Genomic DNA, 7,700 nt, shown 5'->3' on the forward strand with positions numbered 1-7,700 from the left:
TCATCATCAAAAAGGGGGAGAATGTTAGGATTAAGATTTTGATGATAACAAAGTAAGAAATTTGTGCTTCAGTATGTTGATCGATCAAGGACTTATCGATAAGCTGATAGATAATATCTCTGTACAATCAAGTAACTTAGCAGAAACTTTGATCGATAACTTGTTAGATAATATGTTGATCGATCAATTGATCGATCATTGTTAACTTAGTTTTGTATGAAAGTCTGAAGTAAATTATCAATCACTTGATCGATAATCAGGATGATCGAACATCTGTCGAATAAAGGGATATAAATCTGATAGGCAATTATCGATCACATGATGGATAAATAGATTATCGATAAGAAGACAGATAAATGGTAATGCGCTCTACTCATTCTATGTTTTGCTTTAGTCACCATTTTTCGATCACCTTATCGATAAGTCATTTATCGATAATATGATCGAACATTGCTTCATAACACTCTCTGTGCAAGTACTTATTTCAGCAGCTTATCGATCACCTGATCGATCAGCAAATTATCGATCACATGATCGATCATCGGTACATTGCTCTTATTTTATGGTTCTTTGATCACCGGATCGATAATCAGATTATCGATAATATGATCGATTATCACACTTACATGTCTACTTGTTTTTCACATAACGTGATCGATAAATCAGTTCTTTGACTTTACAGGATTAAACCACTTTATCGATAACTACTCATTAATCGATCACCTATTTGATCAACTTACATAGTCTGTGTTTTCATTGAATATACTTTTGCATATTGTTTATTGATAAGGTTATCCATCATCTACTTATCAATAACGTGTTCAAAAATTATTGCTTTAAAATCTATTTCTATAACACTGTGATTATTGATAACCTGATCGATCAACAAGTGTTCGATCACTTGTTTGATCATGGAGCAATTTCAGTTTAAACTTCAACTAGTCACAATGTTTCTCAAAATTTATCATCTATTTTATTCGAGCTTTTCTCAGCCTTCATGTTTGTCTTAATTCTCTATTTAAAGAGATTCAAAATCAAAAGCGACCTTGATCTTCTTTTTCTCTACATATCAATATAAAGTCACTGTTTCATTTTGTCGATCACTTGATTGATAAATCATTAATCCATCACTTGATCGATAAACTTAGTTATCTGTTTCAAAAGCTCTTACTCTGGATAATCGATAACCTAATTGATTAACCAGTAATCGATCACTACTTCGATCAAGCACGATTAGTTATTGCTCAGCACATTTAACAACTGATTGATTCTACCTGTAAACTATGAATGTTCATTTTATCATTTGTTTGGTTCTGCTTTCGATCTTACTCTGCAAAGAAAAACTTATTGAATCAATGTATTATTGCATATTATGAAGAAAAACCCAACGGCTCTCTAACAGTTGTCTAAGTAGCCTGTAACCTACCTTGTCAGAAGCATTAATGGTGGAAACCATTGCAACTGGGAAAACATGCAACCGGACTCTCAACAGCTAGAAGCTCTTCCGTCTAATGGTTACTAAACTACCTCAACTATAAAAGGCGCGAAGAAGTATTAAATGAACATATTGAATACGCGAGCTACCCTCTGTTGATTATTTACTGTTACATTCAATACTCTGTTCTTCCATACACCGAGCTTTAGTGATTATCATTTATTCACTCTGTAAGAGAGTTTATATTTCTCATCATTAATCACGTCTTGTGTGAAACTCAAGAGTGTGGACTCTTGAGTGGGTTTGTAACCTAACAGGTAGTAAGGGGGAGTGATTGAGAGTATCAATTACTGTACTGAGGCACCAAGAGCCCGATCAATCTTGGAACATAGTGGAATACTCAAAGGTGTTCTGAGGATTGGACGTAGGTCAAGTAGTTGAGACCGAACCAGTATAAATTATGTGTCCACTTTTCTAAGGTGAAATCTCTCTAACTTACCCTCTCTGTTTGCGTTAATTCATTGTTTTAATTTCACAAAATTTTTATAACTCACCCAATTCACCCCCCTCTTGGGTGAGACTGCCACTAACAATCTAAGCAACATTACGTAATGAAGTGATCAAGTAATATTTGACTTGACAAAGTTCTTTAGTAAAAGCAGGGACAACAGAAAGAAGAACTTGCAAGATCAAATGAAAATATCAAGATTCAATCTCTTATATTTGGTATTGGAAGTTACTATGATCAACTAGAAATTGCAAATTGGAATGGTTCCATTGGAAGTTAAAATGTTCAAAGTGGAAGTTATATTATCATACCTTGAGTCATCCTTCATCTCAACTCGAATATAACCTCCAGAGATGATTTTTACATATTTTACTTGGGTATATATTCGAGTTACATGTTACTTCAACACTTATTCGAGTAAAACACTCAACTCAACATACTTTGTTCTACTCTGTTTTTCCATCAACTCTCACACATGTTCAGTGTGCCCACAATATCTCTTAAACTACAAATCTGTTTAATGTGAAACTTGATTCATATGAAAATAGACTCAAAACATGGTTTTTGGACACCAAGATTAGCTTTAACAGTTTCATATAAAGGACATATGCCATTTGAAACTTGCTACTGAGATATAACACCTTGTCTCTACCCTTCAGTCACATTATTGATCATATCTTTCAGAATACAAAAAATTTGGAAGTGAGACTTGTTGCATTTGCAAATAGAATTGAAGAGATTTCTTTTGATAGGCTGTTTACCAAATTTAAACCTGAATTGAGAGAATTATGACCACTCAAATTTGGCCTTCTTTTTGTTTGCTTCAAATTTAAAGATACTCGAACATTTCCTCGACCAAAAGTTCTATTTTCTTGTTCTTAGTCAAGTATATGCTCAAGTAACTCCAAAATGACAAAGGGACTTTATTCAAATATTTATTCAAGTCATCCATCATTTTCTATGTGATTTCCAATCTTACCCAAATAAGTAATCAAAGCAGAGATAGTCTCTTCATACTCTATTTCTATCCAATATATTCAAAATCAAGTCTAAATCTTTTGATACTTCATCTAACTAAACATGTTTGAAGCTTAGGGAAATGCCTTAGGTTATCTAACAACATATTTAGTAGGTGATTAAGCAAGGATTAAGCCATAATGGATTTATGATGTAAAGAGTCATCTTTTGTCATAAGCTTCCAACACCTAGTTTCAATGATCATATTCTTTAAGCCATAACGGAAACGAGATATTTAATGGTCAAATGCTATTATCATATATAAATAGAAGGGCATTAACATTCAGAGAAGAAGAATAGAGAGCAAGTGTGCACGTGATGTCAAAATGCTGAGATTATAAATCTCCATAATTATGTTCTCATAATGCTTTAGTGTTGAAGAAAATCTACTTTATAGAGAAAATAATGCTTTCATTGTAAACATTAATCTTTATGAGAGTTTCTCAAGATGGAGGAAGCTTGAGTGAAAAACATATTGTAACCTTACAAGTTATAAAGGGGAGTGGTTTTCAAGTACTCACAAAAAATTTGAGGAAATTGTAGTAGTTCTTAATTAAATACCCGTTTTAAACTTGAGGGAGATAGTGAATTGAAAATTTCAGGTGAAGCCTGAGGACTAGACGTAGGTCTATAGAGACCAAACAAGGATAAACTTATTGTGCATTATTCTTCCTCATCTTCATCTATATCTTCTCAATTTATACGATCTCATTAGCTTACTTGGTGTATACGCTTGATCTGTAAAAATATTTGTAACACCCAATTCACCCCATCTCTTGGATGATCAACCATTTTAACATTGTCTTCAACTAATTTTAGTTAACATTTTGAACAATGTAACTTGGTTAAGTGTCTCTTATTAAAAAAAGAAAAATATATTAATAAATAATATATTTACAGAGTTTATTATGAATAAAGTACAATGGAATTGTACATTCCATGTAACTAGTGATTTCATTTAGTGTAATAACACTTGTCGTATGATCGTTGTTATATGTTTAAAGTCATGAAAATTAAATTGTTTCATTACGCTGATGTATGAATAAATTGAAGTATAATTATTAATTTGTGGACGATGATGTACTTGTTATCTCGGAGCAAACACAGCCAGAGTTAATGTTTACCTTGCCAATTGTCTCAATTATTATTTAAATATCACTTTTAGATTATGAAAGAAAGTTGGTGGTGATAAGTACTTGTACCCAGCTCCCTAGCCACTTTTAGAAATCTTTCTCATGCATTAAAATCAATATATGGAAAACACAACATTATATACATAGCATATGAAAATTAGTGAAATACTGTAACTGTTAGTGCCAGTTTCACCCGAGAGGGGTGAATTGGGTGATAAAAAATTACTTTTTAAAAATAAATAATTGAATAAAGAAAAGGAATAAATTCAGAAGGATTTCATTGAGAAAGAGCAGAAGATGAATACACTAGAATTTCTACTGGTTCGGTTTCAACTAATTGACTTACATCCAGTTCTCAGAGCACCTTTGAGTTTTTTTTACTATATCCTAAGATTAAATGGGCTCTTGGTGCCACAATACAATAATAACTCACTCTCAATCACTTCCCTTTACTTTCCATAAGGTTACAATCCCCTTAAGAATCCCAGACACTTGAGTTACTCGTTGAAAGTAATAAATGATTTACAAACTCTCTTAAGAGTATATAAGATAAACACTGAAGCTCAAACTGAAAACAGAGTATTGAATGCAGAAATTAATGCGACAGTTGGTAGCTCAGCTCATTCACTACTTCATTCAATGTTCTTCATGGTTTTTATAGTTAGAGAATTCTGACTTTCCGTTAGACACGTGAGCTTGTAACTGTTAAGATGTTGTTTGTGTATGTTGGCTGTTGCAATAGTTATTTGTAATAAACGCACTTCTGACACAAGTAGCTTGAGCCTATAATATAACCGTTGAGCTTCGTAACATGTGAAAATGTCTCGATAGAAAGATAAGTTTTCTTCATAAGTATGAATGAGCAATAGAAGCAATGATGATCCTTGGATTGATCAGAGAATCAGAGAATCAGAGAATCAGAGAATCAAATTTATCGAAGATCTCATCGATAAGTAGCTTAATCGATAAAGTTATCGATTAATTGAAAAAGTGAGACTTGCAAGTAAAACTCATTTATCGATGTCATTATTGATCAAGCACTTTATGGAACAAGTTATCAATAAAGAGTGAATTATAATCAAAGTGATTTTATCATGAAAATAATTCTGAAGTCAATTGAAAAGTTTGTAACTTGAATTAGGTGCCTTCTCTAGTTTTTATAAGAATATAAGATGATTAATGAAGGCTGAGAAAAGCTTGAAGATAGAATAATGTCATATTTTCTGAAAAATATCATGAAGAACAATTTTAAGAAATGTATATGAACTTTATAGAAAAAGTTATCAATAATTCACTTTATCCAAGAGTTTATCAATAATTGAAGTAATTATAGAAAACTATTTTAAGCAGTTTTATCTGAAAGGTTATCGATAATTGGGTTTATAAAAAAAATACTAGAAGAACTATAGAAAAAGATAACTCATTTAGAGACAAAGCAGACAGGAAAAATGTAACTTTGATCGATAAAGTGATCGATAATTGCAGTTATCGACAAGGTTATCGATTAATATCTGAATGAAACTCGAAAGCTTAGAGAAGCCGAGTGAAACTTAATCGAATAGCTTATTAAACATCAAAGGAAGTTTAGTAAAGCATACTTAATCAATTTTAGAACAAGTTATCGATAAGTATGAAAATTGATAAGGTGATTGATAGCTCATCAAGTGTTTTGGACAGGATATGGTTTGAATGAGACTTACCAATTATCTGAAACGTGATCAATAACCTTATTTATCCTTAAGGTCATCGATAAATACTTAGCAACACCGAGAGAAACTTATCATTTTACCTAATGGCTTATCGAAAAACTTATTTACCGATCAAGTGATGGATAATTGCTTAACAGTAGTAATATTCAAAGTAGTATACCCATTGATCAATAAGGCGATCGAATATTACATTTATCTATATGATTATCAAAGAATTCAATTATGCAACAGGTTATCAATAAAACAAGAATGCAGAGAAACTACTTACTTTGTTTTCGTCAAAACCTTAAATCTAACATTCTCCCCTTTTTTGATGATGATAAAACAAAAGATGCATTAATAGCTTAAATCAACATATAGAGTGAAAACACATAAAAAAACTAGGAATTGAATCTAGAAACTGAAACTGATAAATTGTTAATTGAATAGACATCAAATAATTAGAAGTTCAAGCAAAACTAAAATTCAAAAAATTAAACAAGCTAAACAGAGGAAAAGAAAAGAAAATCAATCAAGGTTGTCTATAACTTCTTGAGAGGTCTTCTCTCCCTTTTTGCCAGCATCATAAATAGATGGGGTAGAGATTGAGGATGAAGTAGGTAGGGTAAAAGGAATGGGAAGAGGAGGAAGGTGAGAGACTAAGGAGAGAGCATGGGAGATAGGGGGAGAGGTTAGACAGAGATGATTGCAAGAGAAGTTGTGGGAGTGGTTGAGGATGAAGTTGGTGCAGAAGAAGTGGGAACAGTGTTGATGGGAATTAGAGAAGGGATTGGAGAGGGTTCTCGTGTAGGTGGGGGTGGTATAGAGGGATGAGTGAAAAGGTCCTCATAAGAGAAGGAGGTGCCAGGAGCAGAGAAGTTTGCTAAGAGTGAGGTGACTAGACTCTTGAGCTCCTGAAGTTCCTTTTCCACAACATTGAATCTCTGAGTAACCCCTTGTTCCAAGATTGTCATTGCTTGTCTGTGGAGATCTAAGACTATATAGAGCCTTTCAAATTTCTTATCAGATATTTTCCCGAGCTCTTTGGCAATAGCATATAGTTTGGCTTCAAATGCTTGAAGCTCTGCTTGGAACATGTCTCGTATGGAAGCTCTAAGAAATGATGGGGCAGATGCTTGAGTTGGGTCTGCTAAGGATTAAGCCTCATCCTGTCCCCTTAAAGCATTAGTGGTTGGTTCTTCCCTTTTCGCTTTTTAGATTTCTTTTGAGCCAATTGGAAAGGTAGTGAAATCCTCATTTTGTTGAGATGTAAGGTTTCAAAGCTGGGGATTTTCTCCTTTGTGTCTCCTGGCTCTAGATGGGCAATATTGTGCCCTTGAAGAAAATAGGAAACTGACTGAGGGTAAGGAATGAGAGTTGCTTTGGATTTGAATAAGGTGAAGTTTTTCATCTCACTGTAAATCAGTGCCCCAATGTTAATCTTTTTCCCCACTTATAATCCTAGCCAACAGTAGATAATCTTCTTGGGTTAAATGAAAGAAGCTTCCAGATTTTTTGACTATACTTCTAGAGTAGATATAGTGGATTATTCTCTAGTAGTCACACATTTGGCTTGGAGCAAAGCTAAGCTCTCCAGGAAAGGAATCACTCTACATCAGGATTTTGTAAGCCTTAACAGAGTTCATCTCAGGCCCTCTTATATGCTCTTGAGTACCCAGAAGCTCATTTATTTTTATAGGGTCTAGTGTGATTGTTCACCCTCTAAGCTTGGTGGTGATATAACTCCTTGTCAGTCTCCCTTCATCATCATAAGTGTCATGTACTTCCATATTACAGTAAAATCTCCTCACCATCTCTGGACAGTAATATTCTCTAATACTCAACCAGTTCTAATAGTATTTCATGGGTTCAGACAAGTCCAATCTAATTTCCTCATTTGTTTTTAATAATTCCCATTT

The sequence above is a fragment of the Neltuma alba genome, unplaced genomic scaffold (assembly GCF_004799145.2).
Source record: "Neltuma alba isolate B1F8T4 unplaced genomic scaffold, ASM479914v2 tig00011309_pilon, whole genome shotgun sequence".
Lineage (NCBI taxonomy): Eukaryota > Viridiplantae > Streptophyta > Magnoliopsida > Fabales > Fabaceae > Neltuma > Neltuma alba.